The sequence below is a fragment of the Triticum urartu genome, chromosome 1 (assembly GCF_003073215.2).
Source record: "Triticum urartu cultivar G1812 chromosome 1, Tu2.1, whole genome shotgun sequence".
NCBI classification, from domain to species: domain Eukaryota; kingdom Viridiplantae; phylum Streptophyta; class Magnoliopsida; order Poales; family Poaceae; genus Triticum; species Triticum urartu.
In genome coordinates, this window is record NC_053022.1 from 408,759,245 (window position 1) to 408,782,231 (window position 22,987).

Consider the following 22,987-nt stretch of genomic DNA (forward strand, 5'->3'; position numbering starts at 1 on the left):
GAAAACGGATTGCATGAAGCCTTTATGAGTCTACTGACAGGCTATGAGGTACGTGAGATAATATGTGATAGTACCGCACATGTTAGGTGTGCCCTATGTAGATAGTAGCCCCTAAGACTCTGGTTGTCGTCAGGAACGGCGGCGAACAGTGGATCATAGTCCCAGGCAATAACCAGACTGCCTTTATGTGTAGGTGGTGGATGCTCCGATGGCTAGACGGACTAGTGAGTTTGCCAAATTAAAATGGCAACTGGATTCGGCGGACGCCGACATCGAGCTTGTTAACAAGCGGCTTGACGAATCACAGGGTAAGTAATGTTTTCTGGTGAATGTCACACAATAAGAGCAGCATGATGCCTGTATCTTTAATATGTTGTGACTGCAGACGGAGCTGCCACCGTGGAGACACTTCGGGCGGAACTCGCCCGAGCAAAGGAACAAGCGAGGGTTAGTAATGCAGTTGCTTTGAAGGCGGCCGAAGAGTTAAGATCCGAGAAGGCCGCCCATTGCGAAAGCAAAGAAAAGATGGCCAAGATGGCCGTAGAATTAATAGGCACTGCCGACCGTTGCCAATTCCTTGAAGAAGAGAACCGAGTGAAGGCAGCGGGCCTTGAGAAGGCCACTATGGCGACCAAAGACAGTCGCTCTGCTATGAGGGCGAAGAAGGAGGAGCTGCGCAAAGCCAGGGATATTGCGGCTGGGAAGCCCTTTCTGCTACGGAGGAAGTTCGGAGATCCGCGGTATGCCCCTCTGGGTCGGCTGTGGAGTTCGGCAGACGCATATCTGGACTTGGCGGCGAGCCCTGTCGATGCGGTCGAATACTTCCAAGATCAATCAGATCGTGAAGTGGACAAGCTATTCTGGTCGCAATTCAACTTTCCAGAGCGTTCGCTTCCCTTGACTGATCAGCTAGCCGAGTGGGCCGAACTTAATAGGTTGTCCGGACTCGCCATGAGGTCTGTTGTAGATCATTTGTGGCCGGAGAAGCCGAAGCTGAACAACTACTTCAGCTTAGTGCAGCAGTTCCTTGGTGCGATGCCGCACATCAATGCGATGAAGAGGTCGGCGTGCATAGAAGGCTCGCGGATGGCCTTTGCCCGTTTCAAGGCATACTGGGCAGAGATGGATGCTACCACTGTTGCGGCGCAAGGTTCGGGCATAGGCCGAGTAGCTGCCGAGCACTATTTTGAAGAGGTTCTTGAGGGTGCTCGTTTGATAGAGTCCTAGTGCTCGAAGAATATTATGTTTGAATGACATGTATTCCCATTGTAAACACAATGTTTTTATAAAATATAGTAAGGCTATATTTATACTTTTGCCGGAAAGTAATGTGATGCCTCCTGTGCGGCCGTTTGCGTATATATGTATATAACCTGAAAGATTGCAGTCGTCGGCTTCTACCCCCATGCATATAATGTGGTGGTTCTCACAAAAACCGCATGTTCACACTTAACCCAACGTCTTGGTCCTATTAAGGAGGTGATAGCGCAGCGAACGAGGCAACCGGACTATAATGCTTTAACACTTTCACTTAGCCATAGGAGTTTGACAGTGGGGCTACTAGATAGCCCTTGATGGCTCCGCACTCTCCCGATCTCGGGGTGCGTACATGCCTGGCCGAAAAACGGCCCTTCGTTAAGGCGGAGGAATACTAACATTCCGATAGGTCATCGAGTGGTTGACCAGTCTCACGCTATATCATGACAGTCAGTTTTCGGATTTCTCTACTGAGGTGCTCGTTCGGATGAACCAGTGCACAATCGCAGTAGTTCTCCTGGTGCAGCCTTAGCCGATAAAGCGGAACGTGAGGCACCAAAACACAGGAGCCGGGCAAACCAAACATTTGACCAAAGACAATGATTCGGAGCTGATGCATATAAGGCTAAACTCGCGACGCCGATCACTCCCTAAGGTATTCGGTCTTTATGGTATAAATCGGGCCTAAATAGTGCCCTTTGTAAGAAGCCCCTTGTGTCCAGGTACGAGAATTATTCTGAAGTGGCCACATGCCAAGACGTCAGCATCCTTCTCAATTGTACTGAGAATTCGAGGGATGTGTATCAACAAGAGACAGTAAAAAAGGTGTACGCAGGGTCTTAATCTAAAAAGAATCCTTGGAGCGGGTCCCTGCTGCACGTCTGCGCCTGTGTCTCTGTTCTGCCGTATCCTGGACGGGTGTAGCATGATGATCATCTATAAAAGAGAGGGACTTAGGTGAAAAATTTGTCGTGCAAAAAGATAGTTTTTAAAGAAACCATGTATAACTAAAAATGAGTAGAAATTGCCACTTGTCTGCGCGCGTTGAGCCCCTTGTATTTGTAATAGGGGTGTGGCCATCAATCCGGTACAAATTACATATAGCAGCGCCGGACTCGTCTAACCGCGTCCGTGGTCTTGACGACCTATCAAATGCTTTAGTTGGTGAGGCCGTTTTTAGTGTGTGGCTGCCAAGGCAGTCGCATTCTCTTCGACACACAAAGATCGCTTAATACTTCCATTCACTGTAATGATGCTGCGTGGACCGGGCATCTTGAGCGTCAGGGAAGCGTAATGTGGTATTGCATTCAAGCGAGCAAAAGCTTCGCGTCCGAGTAGTGCTTGATAGCCACTTTGGAACGGAGCAATGTGGAAGGTTAAATGTTCGCTACGGAAGTTATCGGGGAAGCCGAATATAAACTTTAGTAGCAGGGAGCCCGTGCAATGAGCCCCTGGGCCTGGCGTTACTCCTTTAAAGGTAGTATTGCTATGGCAAATTTTCGTTGGGTCTATCCCCATTTCACGGATTGTATCATGGTATATCAGGTTGAGACTGCTACCACCGTCCATCAGGACTCCTGTGAAGTGGTATTTGTAAATTATTGGGTCTAATACCAGGGAAGCCCATCCTGCACACCGGATACTTGCTGAGTAATCACGATGGTCGAAAGTGATCGGTTGAGACGACTAGTGGTAGGACTCCGTCGTGATATGCCTTTGGGCATATTTTTCTGGGAATGCCGTTTTGTTTCTCCCCTTGATCACGTGTAACACGTTTACTGTTTTGACTTCTAGTGGAAATTTCTTTTGTTCCCAGTGTCTTGCTTGAGAGGTTCATCCTCGTCTTCGCTTGGTGTATCCTCCCCCTTGTGTATGACATTGAGCTTGCCAGACTGCTTAAAGACCCAACATTCTCTGTGGGTATGATTAGCGGGTTTACCAGGGGTGCTATGGATCTGACATATTTGGTCCAGAATTTTGTTTAGGCTGGATAGTTCGCCTCTGGCGCCTTTAGAGGGCAGCTTTTGCTGACCTGGCCGAGAGCTTTTGAATCCGGCGTTTACTACCGTGCTCTTCGTGCTGTCTTCTTTATTCCGGTGTTTGTTATTGCTGTTGCGCCATGATTTCCCGTTTCCATCTCTAACTTCAGATGTACTGAGGTCGCTGGTGCTGCATCTGGCTAGCCAGCTGTCCTCACCCATGCAAAGCGGGTCATGAGACTTGTTAATGCTGTCATTGTTCTCGGCTTTTCTTGGCCAAGGTGTCTGGCAAGCCATTCGTCATGGACGCTATTCTTAAGAGCTGCCAAGGCATCGGCGTGCGGACAGTCGACAATTTGGTTCTTTTTAGTAAGAAACATGTTCCAAAGCTTCCGGGCTGACTCTCCGAGCTGTTGAGTTATATGACTCAAATCATCCGCGTCCGGAGGTCGGACATAAGTCCCTTGAAAATTTGCTCGAAAAGCGTCTTCGAGCTCTTCCCAGCTTCCAATGGAGTTTTCGGGGAGGCTTTTAAGCCAGTGATGAGCTGGCCTTTTGAGCTTGAGGGGTAAGTACTTGATGGCGTGGAGATCATCTCCTCGAGCCATATGGATATGGAGGATATAGTGCTCAATCCAGATCCCATGGTCTGTTGTTCCATCGTATGCCTCTATGTTTACAGGTTTGAATCCCTCTGGAAATTCATGGTCCAGCACCTCATCGGTGAAACATAGGGGGTGTGCGGCACCCCTGTATCTGGGTGTACTCCGTTGTTCGGATGTTTGTTGTGTTACATCGTATGTTGGGGCGCGCTTGCATGGTCCATAGATGGATCTGGTTGCACTGTCCTTTTGGTGCGAGCCCTCGCGTGGATCGCGTATTGGCTTGTGAGTGGCGTTGTTTGCCGCTCTATGTTGGCCGTGAGGTCGTCTATCCGGCTAGGTGGCCAATTTGATTTTTGGTTGTGGGGGGGTCTAAGGCCTCCTCATCGAATTCAGGTAGCAACTTCCGCTTTGGGTAGCTCTTGGTGGGGCGATTGCCGCCGTACTTCACTGCTGTGTTAAGTACTTTACTCCATCTGATTTGGAGTGTGTCCTGCACAGCCTTCAGCCTTTGCTTCTGCTTTTTCAGACTCCTCGTGGTGGCAACAAGCCTTTGACGGGCATTCTGCTGCTCCGGGTGCCTGTCTGGCGTTATGTCGTCCGGACTATTATCTTTGACAGAATTGGTTTGTTCGGTTTGATTATCCATATTGCCGTGGTCCGGCAGTGGTTCGCCCTCCTCCAACGCTGGGTCTGTATGATTGTTATTTCTGCCGAGGCGGGATTTGGGGCGGCTCTTGCGCCGCCGCTTTGACTACTTCTCGTGGGAACAAGCCTTCGGTGCGTCCTTCCGTTCCTCGTCGTCGTCTTCTTTTGGTGTGTCCACCATGTAGACGTCATATGATGAGGTGGACGTCCAGCGCTCTGTGGGCGGTGGTTCCTCTTCGCCTCCCGCATCATCGTCCTTACCGTCGATGTCTTCGGAGTCGAAGTCGAGCATGTCGGTTGAGTCATCGACAGTGGCTATTAAGTGGGTGGTGGGTGGGCGTTGAATTTCTTCGTTGTCCGCATCCCCATCCTGTTGGCCATAATCCGGCCAGGGCTCTCCTGACAAAGAGAGAGACCTTATTGAATTCAGAATGTCGCCAAAGGGCGAGTGCTGAAAGATATCCGCGGCAGTGAATTCCATGATTGGCGCCTAATCGGATTCGATTGGTAGGGGCGCGGGCGGTTCGGAGTCAGAAAAAGAGTCCGGCACCTTGGAGTCACGGGCTGCGCAGAGGATTATGCTAGTGTTCGGCTCGATCACCGTTGAGACTGCAGCCCCTGAGGCGGTGTCTAACCACCCGTCCTCGATTGGCGCAGTTGGCTCCGAGCTAAGGGTCGGAGCTGATGCGGGCGCGGCCTCTGGGTTACTGTTCGGCGGCAGAGCTAGGTCATACCCATCGTGACAGTGCGGCGCGCCCGGCTGTGGCTCGAATCCGTCGAAGATCAAGTCTCCGCGGATGTCGGCCGTGTAGTTCAAACTTCCAAATCTGACCTGACGGCCAGGGGCGTAGCTTTCAATCTGCTCCAGATGGCCAAGCGAATTAGCCCGCAGTGCAAAGCCGCCGAATACGAAGATCTGTCTGGGAAGAAAAGTCTCACCCTGGACCGCATTGCTATCGATGGTAGTAGGAGCCATCAAGCCTAACGGTGACGACATAGAGGAACTCTCAATGAAAGCAGCAATGTCAGTGTCAAAACCGGCTGATCTCGGGTAGGGGTTCCCGAACTGTGCGTCTAGGCCGGATGGTAATAGGAGGCAGGGGACACAATGTTTTACCCAGGTTTGGGCCGTCTTGATGGAGGTAAAACCCTACGTCCTCCTTGATTAATATTGATGATATGGGTAGTACAAGAGTAGATCTACCACGAGATCAGAGAGGCTAAACCCTAGAAGCTAGCCTATGGTATGATTGTATGTTGTGATTGTTGTCCTACGGAGTATAACCCTTCGGTTTATATAGACACCGGAGAGGGTTAGGGTTACACAAGGTCGGTTACAATGGAGGAGATATCCATATCCGTATTGCCTAGCTTGCCTTCCACGCCAAGTAGAGTCCCATCCGGACACGAGACGAAGTCTTCAATCTTGTATCTTCATAGTCTAACAGTCCGGCCAATGGAGATAGTCCGGCTGTCCGGAGACCCCCTAATCCAGGACTCCCTCAGCAGGGCTCAACGTCCTGTCCGTCGACACATTCGACAACCTCCAAGTGGCATATGAGCAGCTCTAGCCTACCAAACCTTTCTCAGGAGTGACCGATGGCTATGCCACACCGATAGGGCAGGTCCGCCTGCCTTTCACCTTCGGCACGCGCGACAACTACCGCACCGAGCTCATGGACTTCGACGTCGCGCACATCCGCCTGCCGTACAACGCCATCCTCGGGTATCTGGCCCTGGTGAAGTTCATGGCGGTCCCCCACCACGGCTACAACACCCTCAAGATGCCTAGAAGCGGCGGGGTCATCATGGTCCCATGTGAAGAAAGGGATGCGGTGTGCTCCCTCGAGCGCGCCTTCCAAGCTGCAGCAATCGATGACCCTGACAGCAGAAGTGAGGGCCCTCCGGAGGCCATCCCCAAGAAGAAGAAGCCGCGCCGCGCAGGACCTCAAGAGGATGGCGTCGCGGTAGGAGCCTCGCCAGGATCAGCGTCTGTCCCAGGGGCGCCTCCCTCCATCGCATAGGAAGGCGGCCCAGTGCCCTCCTCGGGCTGGGCTTGGGGGCTCTCTTCTGGAGGGCCTCAGGCCATGCCAACCTCACGAGGGAGGCGCTCGGGCACCACTTGGAGGCGTGCTACGCGGCACGTTTTCCTCAGGAGATCACAGGGCAAGGGGTGCCCACCACTAAGGAATTCATCATCAAGACCACACAGGAACTGCAAGACGCAAGAGGCATGCGTGGCGACAGCCACTCACAGGGCGCAGCTCACCACCCAGGCGAGGGTGCTGAGCTGCGCGTCTGCATCGACGTCCCAGGGCTCAACAGGGCTGTGTCTTAGGAGCGCTTCTGGCCTTCGTGTGTGGTCTGTTGCGAGGGCCCGCAACACAGCTACATTCGCATGCCCCTCGGCTTGCCGAGCGTGGCGTCGGCCTATCAGCGCAACATGTGGCGTGACCTGGCGGCTCGAGAGGCCAGGTACTGCGCCGTCCTGGAGGAAACGGAGACGGTCTTCAGGGAGCCTCCTGAGCCCCCAGAGCCTCCCGAGGCTCCGGTGGCTCACGAGGAGTCATTTCTTCGATGCACACCTTCAGCTGCACCAACTCTGCTTCGTCTACAAAACCAGGTGACATCTTCCAAGCTCGTTTAAGCTGGGAGCGCCCCTTGGGCTGCATTATTCCCAGGCCACGTGGGTCCATCCCCGCGGCATGTATCCCTTTCGCTCATGTCTTTAGCTTACCTTGCTGGGGGCGCCCCTCGGGCTGCATCATCCGCAAGCCGCTCGGGCCGGACCCAGTGGCATGTATCTTCCTGCATTTCCCCAAGCTGATTTGCCTTCCTTGCTTAACCTGCCTACGGTTATCGCCTTCTTGATTGCCACCCGCTGTGGGTACATTCACCCCTTGCAATTGACTTGCGCGTTAAAAGGGGGGCTCTTGAGCATCCCGACTCAGGAGCTCTTACTTGCTCTCCAGCCCTCACCCCCTGGCCTTGACCACGGCATCACGACCTGGCATACCAGCGGCGGCTGAGCTCGCTCGAGGGCCGGGACCTGAGGACGTAGAGTGCTTGCACCTAACCGCCTTGCAGGAACACACAGACACCAAGACTCAAGGCCAGGCACAACCCGCCTTGAGGTAGGGCCTCGTGAGTCCCGCGCTGGCTCACGAGTGCCCAGATAGACCTCGCAGACCTACCGTGCAAGCCACGTGTTAAGGCGGGGCTGTACACGGCCCGGGGGCTCCTCCCGGAGGGGGGCCCTGTAACACCCACGATGCGGCTATATCTCCCACGTGTCGGAGCATGACTTAGAGGCATAACCGCATAGTAGGCATGTCGCAAGAGGGGTAATCTTTACACATCCTATGTACTGAATAAGAAGGGATAAAGAGTTGGTTTACAATCGCCAATTCACACAATACATAAATATAGCATTACATCATCCAGAATACAATCAAGGTCCGACTACGGAACCAAAATAAAAGAAGACACCCTAATGCTAGATCCCCGATCGCCCCGACTAGGCTCCACTACTGATCTACTGGAAACGAAACAACACAACAAACACGATCTTCATCGAGCTCCCACTTGAGCTGGGTTGTATCATCTGCACTGGTATCATCGGCACCTGCAACTGTTTGGAAGTATCTGTGAGCCCCGAGGACTTAGCAATCTCACACCCGTGAGATCAAGACTATTTAAGCTTATGGGTAGGAAAGGGGTAGTGAGGTGGAGCTACAGCAAGCACTGGCATATATGGTGGCTAACTTACGCAAATGAGAGCGAGAAGAGAAGCAAAGCACGGTCATGAACTAGAAAATGATCAAGAAGTGATCCTGGAACTACTTACGTTCAAGCATAACACAAGAACCGTGTTCACTTTCCGGACTCTGCCGGAAAGAGACCATCACGGCTACACACGCGGTTGATGCATTTTAATTAAGTTAAGTGCCAAGTTCTCTACAACCGGACATTAACAAATTCCCATCTGCCCATAACCGCGGGCACGACTTTCGAAAGTTGAAAACCCTGCAGGGGTGTCCCAACTTAGCCCATCACAAGCTCTCATGGTCAACGAAGGATATTCCTTCTCCCAGGACGACCCGATCAGACTCGGAATCCCGGTTACAAGACATTTCGACAATGGTAAAACAAGACCAGCAAAGCCACCCGATGTGCCGACAATCCCGATAGGAGTCGCACATATCTCGTTCTCAGGGCAACACCGGATGAGACTAGCTACGAGTAAAACCAAACCTCAAGTTTTCACGAGGTGGCCCCGCAGGCAGCTCGGTTCGGACCAACACTTAGACAAGCACTGGCCCGGGGGGGCTAAAATAAAGATGACTCTCGGGTTGGCCGACCCGAGGGTAGGGTAGGTGGTGGTGAGGCAAATGGTAAAACCAAGGTTGGGCCTTGCTGGAGGAGTTTTATTCAAAGCGAACTGTAAAGGGGTCCCCATAACACCCAACCGTGTAAGGAACGCAAAATCAAGGAACATAACACCGATATGACGGAAACTAGGGCAGCATGAGTGGAACAAAACACTAGGCATAAGGCCGAGCCTTCCACCCTTTACCAATATATAGATGCATTAATTAATATAAGAGATATTGTGATATCCCAACATATCCATGTTCCAACATGGAACAAACTACATCTTCACCTACAACTAAAAACGCTATAAGAGGGGCTGAGCAAAGCGGTAACATAGCCAAACAACGGTTTGCTAGGAAAGGAGGGTAGCGGCTTGACATGGCAATATGGGAGGCATGATATAGCAAGTGGTAGGTATCGCGGCATAGCAATAGATCGAGCAACTAGCAAGCAAAGATAGAAGCGATTTCGAGGGTAAGGTCATCTTGCCTGAGATCCCGCAAGGAAGAAGAACGAGTACATGCAGAATACATACGGACGAAGTCGAACGAATCCTCACAAACGCGACATTATCGGAACCAACCCAAAGAAGAAACACTGGAAAGAAGCAAACAACATAGTAAACAACCATCACATAACATGGCATGATGCACAACCAAGTGTGATGCATGTCCGGTTTAAATATGCATGGCATGGAAACGTGCAACAAGCAAAACTACAAATTAAGTGGAGCACAATATGCAACGAGTTGCATATTGACGGAACACCACATGACTTATTTAGTTCTAGCCCGTTTGTGTACTCAACAATATTAAATGTTTTTTTACCATGGCAAAGGGGTGAAGCAATGTAAAACTACCTATCTAGACAATTTTAAATGAGGCCAGAAGAACAAGCAACAAGTCCGGAAAGTCCTCATGTGCATATTTTAGGCTTGGGACTGTTATGCCCTAAACACAATTTTAGGGTTATTAAACATGCAAAATAAGGTCACCATGTTAAACTTGGCATTTTTCCACCACATTTACATATAAAGTTTATTAAGTTTGGAGCTACGGTTATTTAGTTATGCAATAAAGCATTTTAACATGGCATATGAGAAAAAATTACACAAATGGCATTTTCAACATATTTAACATAGAAGAAAGTGGCATATAATGGAACTAGATGAAAATCTAAGTATTTTTCATATATAAAGTATTTTAATCCGATGCACGGTTTAGAAGTTATTAAATGCATGAACACTGAGGGGTTTTCTGCAAAACCTACAGTCTCTGATTAATTAGCAAAAACCCAGGCGCTGGAAAAAAACATACATGGACCGAAACTAGCTGGGCCAAAGGTAGGGAAAAAAGAGAGGCACTTGGGGGTTTGCCTCACCATGGGCCTTGGCCCGATAGAAGAAGATGGGCCGGCCTGGGGAACGAAGAACGTTGCTGGGCCTCGGTCAATGCGATGCGGCCCTCGCGTGGGCATAGGCATGCGCTCGCACGCACACGAGATAGAGAGACTGTAGAGGCGCAGGTTCAGAGCGGCGGCAGGCGACGGAGATGAGCGGTTCCAGAAGCGGGACATGGTTCTCCGGCGAGGTTCTTGGCTACGGCGGCGGCAAGGGTCACCGGATCCGGCGGGGTTCAAGTCGGCAGGGGGAGGCAGCGGTGCTGCACCGAATCGAGGCAGAGGCTAAGCGAGGCCGCTGGGCAAGGGCGTCGCCAACGCGCTAGGGAGCGATGCCCCGCATAGTTGCAGACGCGCACGGTCGCAGCGAGCAGGGCGAAGGGGCAGCAAGGCGAGGGACTTGGGCGACGGCGGTAAACTTGACGCGATCCCGGCGACACGGACAAGGTGAGGAGGAGCGGAGGCGGCCTGCTCCGGGCGGCGGCTTGCGAGGACTTGGCGCGGGCTTTGTCAGGGACGCATGGTCACCGGGGTAGCTGGGAATGAAGGGAGGAGAGGCGAGTGACCTGTCAACCCCGACGGGGACGGCAGGGACGGGAAGGAAAGGACACACGGCGGCTTCGGTCGTCGGCGGCCATGGCATCAGGGGCGAGCCCCTTTCGTTTCCTGGCAGAGAAGAAATCAAACGAGGGGGGAGAGGTTAGAGGAGGAAAGAGAGGAAAATAGGGGGAGAAAAGGAGACAGGCGGCGACTCATCTGCTCGTCGGCAGCAGCTGAATGGAGGCGTACACGGGAATGGAGTTGCGGACACTCGATGCGGCAGGTGCTCGGACGTAAGGCAGAGAGGGGCGGAGCGCTGCACCTCTTCCATGGAGCTCGGCTCGGGGATGAGGCCCTCGGCTGGCTTGGTCGATGGGTGTTGGAGGCTGCATGTGATGAGGATCGAGGAGGGACATGGGGAGCGCTGGTTGGTGGATTGGATCAGGAAAGAGAAGGCAGGCAAGTGGCGGCGGGCCGGAGGATGGATGGGACAAGTCGCCTAAAATTTAGGGTTTCCCACTTATATACGTTATTGGATTAGGTTAGGGGGTATTCGTTCCATCCGATCGTAATCGGGCTGTCGAGAAAAAATAGGCTAGGGAGTTCAAATAAGAAAACGGTGATGTTTTGTAGATGTTTGGGGATGATCCGAACCCAACAGTGACGACTGTCCGGGTCGGGTTCGGGACAGCATCGGACACACGTGAGGGGTCGAAGCACTGTGCAGAGAGGGGTTAGGCGAACGAGGTTAAGTGTGTGGTCGGACTGAGGAGAGGAGGAATTCAACCTAGCACCCGTTTCCGGAGACCGAAAACGTCCGACGATAGACCGGCTATACTGCCGCTATAGTTATCCGTTGGGGCATCAAACGAACTTCGAATGCGATGAAATTTGACAGGAGGTCTATCTACACTAAAATAAGACCGCATGCTAACTTTCAACCCATTGCGAGAATATTTTCTGGCCACCTATAAAATAATATTCTGGACGTGCCGCGGGCGCGTGCAAGAGTGTCTGGGCTCAGAACGGACAACGAACGGAACTGGGAGACCCGGAGTAATGCAAGTTTCGAAAACATGATGATGCAATGCGGATGAAGACATGACAAGATGCAACACGCAAGCAAAGGACATGGAAACGACGGCGAATAACTGGGAGACACCTGGCGCATCGGTCTCGGGGCGTCACAACACTCCACCACTACGAGAGGATCTCGTCCCGAGATCTAGGATGGCACCGGAGGGAAAACAGAAGAGGAAAGAAGAGGTAAAAACAAGGTTGCTTCTTTGACAAACGAGTGAAACCACGAACCTTGAGAGGTTGAAAGACATAAGAAAAAGGGTTACAATGGACAAGAAGTACATGCAAGCACTCCGATAGAAACGATATGTACAAGGAACGATAAAGATCAATTACGATAACACTCCGGTTGTGAAGGGAGGTGAAACTTGATAAGATGAGAGAACTTGAAAAAGGGGCACGACACTCCAGTTGAATGGATAAGCAAGGGAAAAAACATGATCTTGGCAAACGAGATGATAGGACGAAGAGAGCAACGTCACAATGCCTCCGGAACGAGAGAAAAGAAGGTAGATTGTCAGAATAAGAGATCGGAGAAAGAAATGACAACTCTCGCAAATAAAATTTAAAGAGCATGCTTTCGAAGAAAAAGTTGAACGGAGTTGTTGGAAAACCAACAACGAAAAGAGTAAGCTCGTTGTGGGCTTATGGAAAACATCTCGAAGTCTTGAGGTGAAATTCTGCCACTAATGAAAACAATAGATTGGATTGATATGAACAAGGAGTCGAGAAACTTATTTCAACGGGAGGATAAATGAAGAACTTGGGTCATTTATAAGCACCATATTTAGCAACAATCCTTAGGGAAAGCTTTAGGTGAAATATAACCCAAGACACCTCCATTGAAGAGATTGGTGGATTTAAAATATCTCATTCTTGACAACATGTGAATCATGAAACACGAACTCAAATTTTGAAGAATGACATAACACCACCTCAAAAGATAAGGTAAAACGAATTGCACTTCGAAATGCAAGAAGAAGAATAATGCTTGAACTCCTGAAAACAAGACATGTGTTGAACACCATGTTTAATTTAGAGTATATCTTGGTGGATCTTAACTCCGAGAGAAATCTTGAAGAACAAATGAAGAATGAAAGGAATCCTTGACGAACCACCATGTAGAGCCTCTATGAAGAACTCCGGCAATAAAAGAATGATCAAATGAAGGATGAAGGATGAAAATAATAAGGTTGAAGCCTTACAATGATAAGATGGATCTTCATGATGATGAGAGCTTGGAACTCCGGGAAAAGAAAAGATGAAACAATTGAAAACGAGAATTTATTCATCAAGGAATTTTCATTGGATGAAACAAGAATAAGAATTATGTTATGCGAAACCTTCACCAATTTAAATTGATGACAAGCAACGGATTTGGCATACTACTTACTCTCGTAGAAAATGATAGAAGAGAGATATAGCGTAAACTTGAAAAGGTCTTCAACGAGCCATCGGTAGGATGGAAACAACGAATGAATTGATATGATAATTAAGGAAGAGAAAATCTTGAACGAACCACCATAAGAATTGAAAATGAATGAAGAAAAGATAAAGAAACACCGGGAAGAATTAGAGAACGAATGAAGATACTTGAGGGAATTGATACACAAGAACGAATAGATCACGAAATGATTAGAGGAAACTTGAATGATGCACCGGTAAAATTTGGAGAACAAAAGCTGAAAGCTGAGTATGAATAAACCCGAAATGATGGTCTCCGAAGAATCAAACTGAAAAGACTCCTGAATTGCTCCGGATGGGTGAAAAGAATTCCCACAATCGGAAATAATTATGAGAAGATGGCATCAAGCTAGAATCACGAGTCCTTGAGAGAACGGATAAGATTTGGAGAAAAGCTCTTCTTTCGTCTTCAAACTCCGAGAATGACGATGAGAAACACCACCATGAATTATTGAGATACTCCGGGAGAATGAATATTAGAAAGGTTGAACCGACGATGAAAAGAATTTGAAAGATCTTGGTGAAAGACATTTGACTGATGATAATTCATTCTTACGTCAAAGTTCAAACTTAGAAAAGAATTTGAAAATAACTCTGAAAAAAATAAGAAGAGTCAGGTAAGATCCTGGGAAAAGACCTGTGGGTTAGTGCGCACTCAAGAGAAACACCGTTGATGATTTAAAAGATAGATTGCGCCGGTTGATTTAAATGGCTTGAATGAGATAACATCCTCGAAAGAGCTGGAACGAAAGCATAGTAGAAACACGAATCTTCGAGATATCTTGAGCACTCCGGAACAATTGAATAGCGAGAAGTGGATGATTAAGTGGTGCCCCGGCATGAGAAAACATTTGAAACGAGGAAAAGGGATATGATCAACACGAAAAGCTTGAATTGAATCCACCGGAGAAGAAACGAGTGAAGAGTGACGAACTTGAGGCTTCCTTAGTATCTTCATAAGAATCACCGGATAAGAACATAGACTAAAAAGAATGAAGAGACTTCTCACAAATAAAAGGATACATGATTAAGAAATCTGTGTCCTCGAAGAAAAAGGGGTGGGAGGGTGGGTAAAACAAAGGAAACTTGAGACGGATGAAAGAAATAACGTTGAGAAGACTTTGAGTTGATCTTGTTGATGTTGACAAAGATCGGATCCACTTGAATAGGAACACGCTGGTTGAAAATGATTGACATGACAATCTCAATTATCATGAAGGATTGGTATTCACATAGGAGTATGAGAACACCACTTAGGGAAGGTATGGAATCAACACTTGACATTGAAGCAACTCGAATACCACAACTCAAAACAAAACAAAAGATAGGCTTGCAGAATAAGCCGGAACAAAAATATGAGAGAGATTTCGTCCAAAGTTTTCGTGGTGGGGCCCACACGGGCTCGATTGTACAGCACCATCATGTGCAAGGCAGTGCACATGACATACGAAGCGTCCCCGAGTCAGCATAGCCAAGGACTCTTTAAGACACAACGAGACCACTTTAAAACCAACTATGGATAGGCGGACCACTAGACGTCGAACCCCAATCTCATATCATGCATCTGTCGGAAAGATATCCTAGGAGCTACTTGAATTCCCACTAATAAACTCCCGAAACTTTCTAGTTATGCAATCAGGTGTTGGGGATACAGGGGAAGCATAATATCTCACCCAAACTAGAAAATCCTACATCCAGCTGTATCGATCCTTCAACACATAACCAAGAAACCTTCGGAAATCGTTTACCTCAACCTTCGAAAAGCATCTATTATACGAGTTATGGAAATACTCCCGAACTCCCGCCCCAGTACTGGGTGGCGTCGAGGTTATCTCACCAACAACTGCATAAAGGAGATTTTCGATGTCGGCGAACTCAGTTATACCAGAACTGCAACGATAAAATTGTGACGACAACACCTCGGAGCTCAACTCCCGGGACACTGCCACAACCCCTAAATGTCAGGAGGCACCAAGAACAATGTTCTCGTCGCAAAACCATCGGAACGATTCCAAGATACCCGCGTGATCCTAAATTTTTTTTCGTGAAATTTGAGGAGAGTAGAGTCAAAACTCTACGTTAGGAGGCCTCACCAGTGCGACGAAGAGACTGAGGAGTAAAAATAATCCTACTCTCTGATATATATAATCCTAAGACTCAAAACATTTTTTCGGACACAACAACGCCAGCGATTCGATCAAGCAGGGGGCTCCTAAGTCGGGCAAGGCTCTGATTACCAACTTGTAACACCCACAATGCGGCTATATCTCCCACGTGTCGGAGCACGACTTAGAGGCATAATTGCATAGTTGGCATGTCACAAGAGGGGTAATCCTTACACATCCCTTGTACTGAATAAGAAGGAATAAAGAGTTGGCTTACAATCGCCACTTCACACAATACATAAATATAGCATTACATCATCCAGAATACAATCAAGGTCCGACTACGGAACCACAATAAAAGAAGACCACCCCTAATGCTAGATCCCCGATCGCCCCGACTGGGCTCCACTGCTGATCAACTGGAAACGAAACAACACAACGAACACGATCTTCATCGAGCTCCCACTTGAGCTGGGTTGTATCATCTGCACTGGTATCATCGGCACCTGCAACTGTTTGGAAGTATCTGTGAGCCACGTGGACTCAGCAATCTCACACCCGTGAGATCAAGACTATTTAAGCTTATGGGTAGGAAAGGGGTAGTGAGGTGGAGCTGTAGCAAGCACTAGCATATATGGTGGCTAACTTACGCAAATGAGAGCGAGAAGAGAAGCAAAGCACGGTCATGAACTAGAAAGAGATCAAGAAGTGATCCTGAAACTACTTACGTTCAAGCATAAGACAAGAACCGTGTTCACTTTCCGGACTCCGCCGGAAAGAGACCATCACGGCTACACACGCGGTCGATGCATTTTAATTAAGTTAAGTGCCAAGTTCTCTACAACCGGACATTAACAAATTCCCATCTGCCCATAACCGCGGGCACGACTTTCGAAAGTTGAAAACCCTGCAGGGGTGTCCCAACTTAGCCCATCACAAGCTCTCATGGTCAACGAAGGATATTCCTTCTCCCAGGACGACCCGATCATACTCGGAATACCGGTTACAAGACATTTCGACAATGGTAATACAAGACCAGCAAAACCACCCGATGTGCCGACAATCCCGATAGGAGTCGCACGTATCTCGTTCTTAGGGCAACATCGGATGAGACTAGCTACGAGTAAAACCAAACCTCAAGTTTCCCCAAGGTGGCCCCGCAGGCAGCTCGGTTCGGAGCAACACTTAGACAAGCACTGGCCCGGGGGGCTAAAATAAAGATGACCCTCGGGTTGGCCGACCCAAGGGAAGGGTAGGTGGTGGTGAGGCAAATGGTAAAACCAAGGTTGGGCCTTGCTGGAGGAGTTTTATTCAAAGCGAACTGTCAAGTGGTCCCCATAACACCCAACCGTGTAAGGAACATAACACCGATATGACAGAAACTAGGGCAGGAAGAGTGGAACAAAACACCAGGCATAAGGACGAGCCTTCCACCCTTTATCAAGTATATAGATGCATTAATTAATATAAGAGATATTGTGATATTCCAACATATCCATGTTCCAACATGGAACAAACTACATCTTCACCTGCAACTAACAACGCTATAAGAGGGGCTGAGCAATGCGGTAACATAGCCAAACAACGGTTTGCTAGGAAAGCAGGGTTAGCGGCTTGACATGGCAATATGGGAGGCATGATATAGCAAGTGGTAGGTATCGCGGCATAGCAATATATCGAGCAACTAGCAAGCAAAGATAGAAGTGATTTCGAGGGTAAGGTCATCTTGCCTGAGATCCCGCAAGGAAGGAGAACGAGTCCATGAAGAAGATAAACGGACGAAGTCGAACGAATCCTCACAAACGTGACGTTATCGGAACCAACCCGAAGAAGCAACACCGGAAAGAAGAAAACAACATAGTAAACAACCATCACATAACATGGCATGATGCACAACCAAGTATGATGCATGTCCGGTTTAAATATGCATGGCATGGCAAAGTGCAACCAGCAAAACTACAAATTAAGTGGAGCTCAATATGCAACGAGTTGCATATTGACGGAACACCACTTGACTTATTTAGTTCTCTCCGATTTATGTACTCAACAATATTAAATGTTTTTTAGCATGTCAAGGGGTGAAGCAAAGTAAAACTACCTATCTAGATAATTTTAAATGAGGCTGGAACAACAAGCAACAAGTCTGAAAAATCCTCATGTGCATATTTTAGGTTTGGGACTGTTCTGCCCTAAACACAATTTTAGAGTTATTAAACATGCAAAATAAGGTCACCATGTTAAACTAGGCATTTTTCCACCCCATTTACATATAAAGTTTGTTAAGTTCGGAGCTACGGTTATTTAGTTATGAAATAAAGCATTTTAACATGGCATATGAGAAAAAATTACACAAACGGCATTTTCCACATATTTAACATAGAAGAAAGTGGCATATTATTGAACTAGATGAAAATCTAAGCATTTTTCATATGTAAAGTATTTTAATCCGATGCACGGTTTAGAAGTTACTAAATGCATGAACATGGAGGGGTTTTCTGCAAAACCTACAGTCTCTGATTAATTAGCAAAAAACCAGGCGCTGAAAAAAAAAACATACATGGGCCGAAACTAGCTGGGCCAAAGGAAGGGAAAAAAACTAACTGGGGGGTTTGCCTCACCATGGGCCTTGGCCCTATTGAAGAAGAAGGGTCGGCCTGGGGAATGAAGAACGTTGCTGGGCCTCAGTCAATGTGATGCGGCCCTCGCGCGGCCACAGGCTTTGGCTCGCACGCACACGGGATGTAGAGACTGCGGAGGCGCAGGTTCAGAGCGGCGGCAGGCGACGTAGATGAGCGGTCCCTGAAGCGGGACATGGTTCTCCGGCGAGGTTCTTGGCGACGGCGGCGGCAAGGGTCACCGGATCCGGCGGGGTTCAAGTCGGCAGGGAAGGTAGCGGCGCTCGGCCGAATCGAGGCAGAGGCTGAGCGAGGCCGCTGGGCAAGGGCATGGCCAATGCGCTCGGGAGCGATGCCCCGCATAGTTGCAGACGCGCAAGGTTGCAGCGAGCAGCGCGAAGGGGCGGCGAGGCGAGGGACTTGGGCGACGGTGGTGAACTTGACGCGATCCCGGCGATGCGGACGAGGTGAGGAGGCGGCCTGCTCCGGGCGGTGGCTTGCGAGGACTTGGCGCGGGCTATGTCAGGGACGCAGGGTCGCTGGGGTAGCTGGGAATGAAGGGAGGCAAGAAGAGGGACTTGGCTTGGCGGCGCTGGAGGTCAACCCCGACGGGGACGGCAGGGACGGGAAGGAGAGGACACACGGCGGCTTTGGTCGCCGGCGGCCAGGACATCAAGGGCGAGCCCCTTTCATTTCCTGGCAGAGAAGAAATCAAACGAGGGGGGAGGTTAGAGGAGGAAAGAGAGGAAAACAGGGGGAGAAAATGAGACGGGCGGCGACTCATCTGCTCGTCGGCAGGAGCTGAACGGAGGCGTACATGGGAATGGAGCTGCGGGCGCTCGATGCGGCAGGTGCTTGGACGCAAGGCAGAGAGGGGCGGAGCACTGCACCTCTTCCATGGAGCTCGGCTCGGGGACGAGGCCCTCGGCTGGATTGGTTGATGGGTGTTGGAGGCTGCGAGTGATGAGGATCGAGGAGGGACATGGGGGAGCGCTGGTTGGTGGATTGGATCAGGTGAGATCCCGAGGAAAGAGAAGGCAGGCAGGTGGCGGCGGGCAGGAGGATGGATGGGACAAGTCGCCTAAAATTTAGGATTGCCCACTTATATAGGTTACTGGCTTAGGTTAGGGGGTATTCGGTCAGTCCGATCGTAATCGTGCGGTCGAGAAAAAATAGGCTAGGGAGTCCAAATAAGAAAACGGTGATGTTTTGTAGATGTTTGGGGATAATCCGGACCCAACATTGACGACTGTCCGGGTCGGGTTCGGGATAGCTTCGGACACACGCGAGGGGTCGAAGCACTGTGCATAGAGGGGTTAGGCGAAGGAGGTTAAGTGTGTGGTCGGACTGAGGAGAGGAGGAATGCAACCCGGCACCCATTTCCAGAGACCAAAAACGTCCGACGATAGACCGGCTATACCGCCGCTATAGTTATCCGTTGGGGCATCAAACAAACTTCGAATGCAATGAAATTTGACAGGCGGTCTATCTACACTAAAATAAGACCGCATGCCAACTTTCAACCCATTACGAGAACATTTTCCGGCCACCTATAAAATAATATTTCAGATGTGCCGCGGGCGCGTGCAAGAGTGTCTGGGCTCGGGACGGACAACGAACGGAACTTGGAGACCCAGACTAATGGAAGTTTCGAAAACTTGATGATGCAATGCAAATGACGACATGACAAGATGCAACACGCAAGCAAATGACATGGCAACGACGGCAAATAACTGGGAGACACCTAGCGCATCGGTCTCGGGGCGTCACAGGCCCCCATCCCACGCACAAGTGGAAGCACCATGCTCCGCGCTGGCCGTCGACACTACCGAGGAGTGGCTATGCCTGTGCACAAGCGGAAGCATTATGCTCCGCGCTGGTGATAAAAAATTGAGGGCAGCCCCACGGTCGTACCAACCTCAGGTAGCCCAGAGTTCAGCGTCCGGCCTCACCGCAACGCCTCCCCTTGGGAGAGCCGGGCGAGGGGACTGGGCACCGGGGCTGCGCTCGGGCCACACCCAAGCGCACGCCACCCAGCCAGGTCTCCCGGACCTGGGCGTCGCGCGCCCCTCCCGAGGCCTCAACGAGGGCATGTATGGAAATTGTTTGCGCGTCAAGGGGGACTCCTAATCATCGCGACTCAGGAGCCTGACTGGTCACGTAGCCCCTCACTCCTTGGTCCGTCCCGGTCTCCAGTCGGCCCAATGGCGGTTTACGTATGCGCCGGCCGGGCCCTGCCGACGTAGAACATCAGTCTATCCTCGCGAACTCTCCCTATAAGCTATTTGCGTGTCAAGGGGGACTCCTGAGCACCATGACTCAGGAGCCTAACTGGTCACGTAGCCCCTCACTCCTTGGTCCGTCCTGGTCTCCGGTCAGCCCAATGGCGGTTGAGGTATGCACGGGGCCAGGCTCTGCCGACGTAGAACGCAAAGCAAATAGGAAGGAAAACGCAAAATCTCGAAGCAAATATTACAAACACATTGTCCTCACACATTGTCTTCACGATATCTAATAAAAAGTCTAAATGCCTCCCCGAGGCCTAATGCATGTTGCAGGAACGAAACAGGAGGGTAGCCGCAGGTCACCCCCGGATGCCGCCATCACCTGCGGAAGGAGCTACCTCGTGAGCAACGTTGTCTTCACCTTCACCACCAGCCGCAGGTTGGGCGACATCACCAGACAGAGGAGCGGAGACAAAGCAACAGAACTTTTTCAGCAAGGGCTCCACCTGACCTTGCACGGCTGTGGCGACAGCCTTGTATTGCTCTTCAGCCACAGGCTCCAGCAGCTCGTCAAGGAAAGCGTTGGGGTTGCGAAGGTGCAGGTGGCTGAAGAAGCGAGTCAATGCATCTGAAGACAGGACGCGAGCTTCCACCTCCGCCATAGGACCGACGCCATCAACGACTTCCTCGAGCGCCTGAACCAAGAGAGGAAGTAGCCGGGTGGGGCCGTCCTCATCGGCGGCCAGCGACTTCTCCAGGCCGTGCTCGTAGAGCGTCTTCATTGCCTTGCGGGACTTCTTCTCAAGATCGGCAAAGGCCGTACGGTCTTCGGTCAGGACTCGCACCTTGGCGTCGAGATTGGCCTCCCTCGCCTTTGCCTCCCGCTCCAGCTCTTCCAACCGGTTGCGCTCGGCGGCCTGCGTCCGCCCCAACTCCGCCAGCTCAGCATCACGGTTCTTGATGGCATCCTCCTGGGCCTTCATTTCCTCCTCCTTCGTTTGGCGGCAGCGTGCTTCTTCGGCGTGCTTGGTGCGCAGGCCCTGCAGCTCGTCCTCCAGCACCTGGCAGCGGTCGCGGGCGGCCTTGGCGTCTTTCAACGCCATCTCACGATCGGCTGCGGCGTTGGCGGCACTCTGCTTCTCCTTCTCAAAAGCCGGACTGAGGCCAGCTCCAGACGCCCGGCCACAAGGCGTGGGTCTACGCCCAGGAGATCCGCCTGCAGTCGGGTCATCTCCGAGAGAGCACGTTCCAGAGTAGCAGCAGGAGCAGAAGAATCTGGGAGTTGAGGTGCAGCAGTGGGGGGAGGTGACATCGTCACCAGGGCCAGGGAAACCGCGACTTCAGGAGCAGCTGGAACCTCATCGGCCGCGCCAAGCGCCGGCACTTCCGGAGCTAGCAGGGCCATGGGGGCTGGTTCCACGTGGCAATGCTCCTCTTGGCCCCGTGAGGACGACCGGGCTGGGGAGATGCGGACGCTGCTACCCCTTTCTCCGAGGAAGGAGGCACGGACGCCGCATCCTCCTTACTTTTCTTTGCATAAGATGTCGGCATGTTCAACCAAGGGCCAGCATCAGGAAATGATGAGTACAAACAGGGACAAGGCGAAGCTTGACACTCTTACTGATCCATCGCGACGTACTTCCGCTTAGGAAGCCTGAAGCCTGACATCGTCGGGATGGAGGCGACATCGTGAGGCACCAACGACGACCTACCCCTCGTCGGGATGGGGGGCTGCTCCCTCTCTCTTTGGCGAGTGTCGGCCTCGGCATCGTCAAGAACGGCGCGGAGGATCTCGGTTTACCTTAGAGGGGAAGTCTCCCCCACCTCTTCCAGAGTATTCTCCGGGACCTCCTCCTCTTCCCCCTCCCCGTGGGGCTCGTGAGAAGACACCTTCACCGGTTTCGGTGTCACGGGGGCTCCCAGGAGCGCCGGCAGCACCAACCCACGCGCGCCAAAGGTCGGCCTGGAGGCCACAAATTTCTCCTGATCCCTGTGTTGGAACAGGGGGACGAAGGCGTTTGGTGGGTACTCCTGGTTGTCCCCAACTATGAGGCGCAGAACAGCGGCCAATTCATCGTCAGGCAAGGCCCCCGGCCTCAGGCGGGTCTAATTTCCCTATTCTTCAAGCTCCCAGAGGGGGCGTGCACGCGCCTGGAGTGGGGCTACTCGCAATGTCAACAACTCCCTCAGAAGCATGACCCCCGTAACCTTCGCCGCCCTCGCATTGCCCGGCTTCAAGTCGGTTACCATCTGCCCCAACACAGACGATGCCTGCTCATTAGCAAGCTCCGCCCTGGGCCAACCCCCCCCCCCCCCCCCCCCCCCCCCCCGTGGAGAGAGGGCGCCACCATAGGTAGCGCCAGATGAGGATCGGTGCACTTGGCGTCCATCATGACCCATTTGGATCGAATGTTGTCGGCCCTCTTCCCGGTGCTCGAGATCGAGTTGGCTTTGCCGGATGCGACAAAGTTAGCGCATCTGGAGATGTGACCCTCGCTGACACGGAGGAAGAAGAAATGGTGCAGGAGCGCCACAGATGGCATCACGCCCAGGTACGCCTCACAATAGTAGGCAAAGATGGACAGGAGGAGGACAGAGTTGGGATGGAGATGCAACGCCTGCAGACCGTAGTGGTTGAGGACTTTGTAAAAGAAATCCGAGAAGGGAGGAACCAACCCGACGTTGACACTACTCGAGAAG

The 22,987-nt window shown here is 51.0% G+C and overlaps 1 long non-coding RNA gene across 1 annotated transcript; it reads right to left on the bottom strand.

Annotated features, from left to right (window-relative positions):
* Positions 1–17,943: 17,943 nt before the first annotated feature.
* Positions 17,944–19,128, bottom strand: LOC125534819. Its single transcript, XR_007294543.1, has 2 exons — positions 18,880–19,128; positions 17,944–18,758 (listed from the first exon to the last, which is right to left on the bottom strand). It is a non-coding gene; the product is annotated as an uncharacterized LOC125534819 (long non-coding RNA).
* Positions 19,129–22,987: the final 3,859 nt, after the last annotated feature.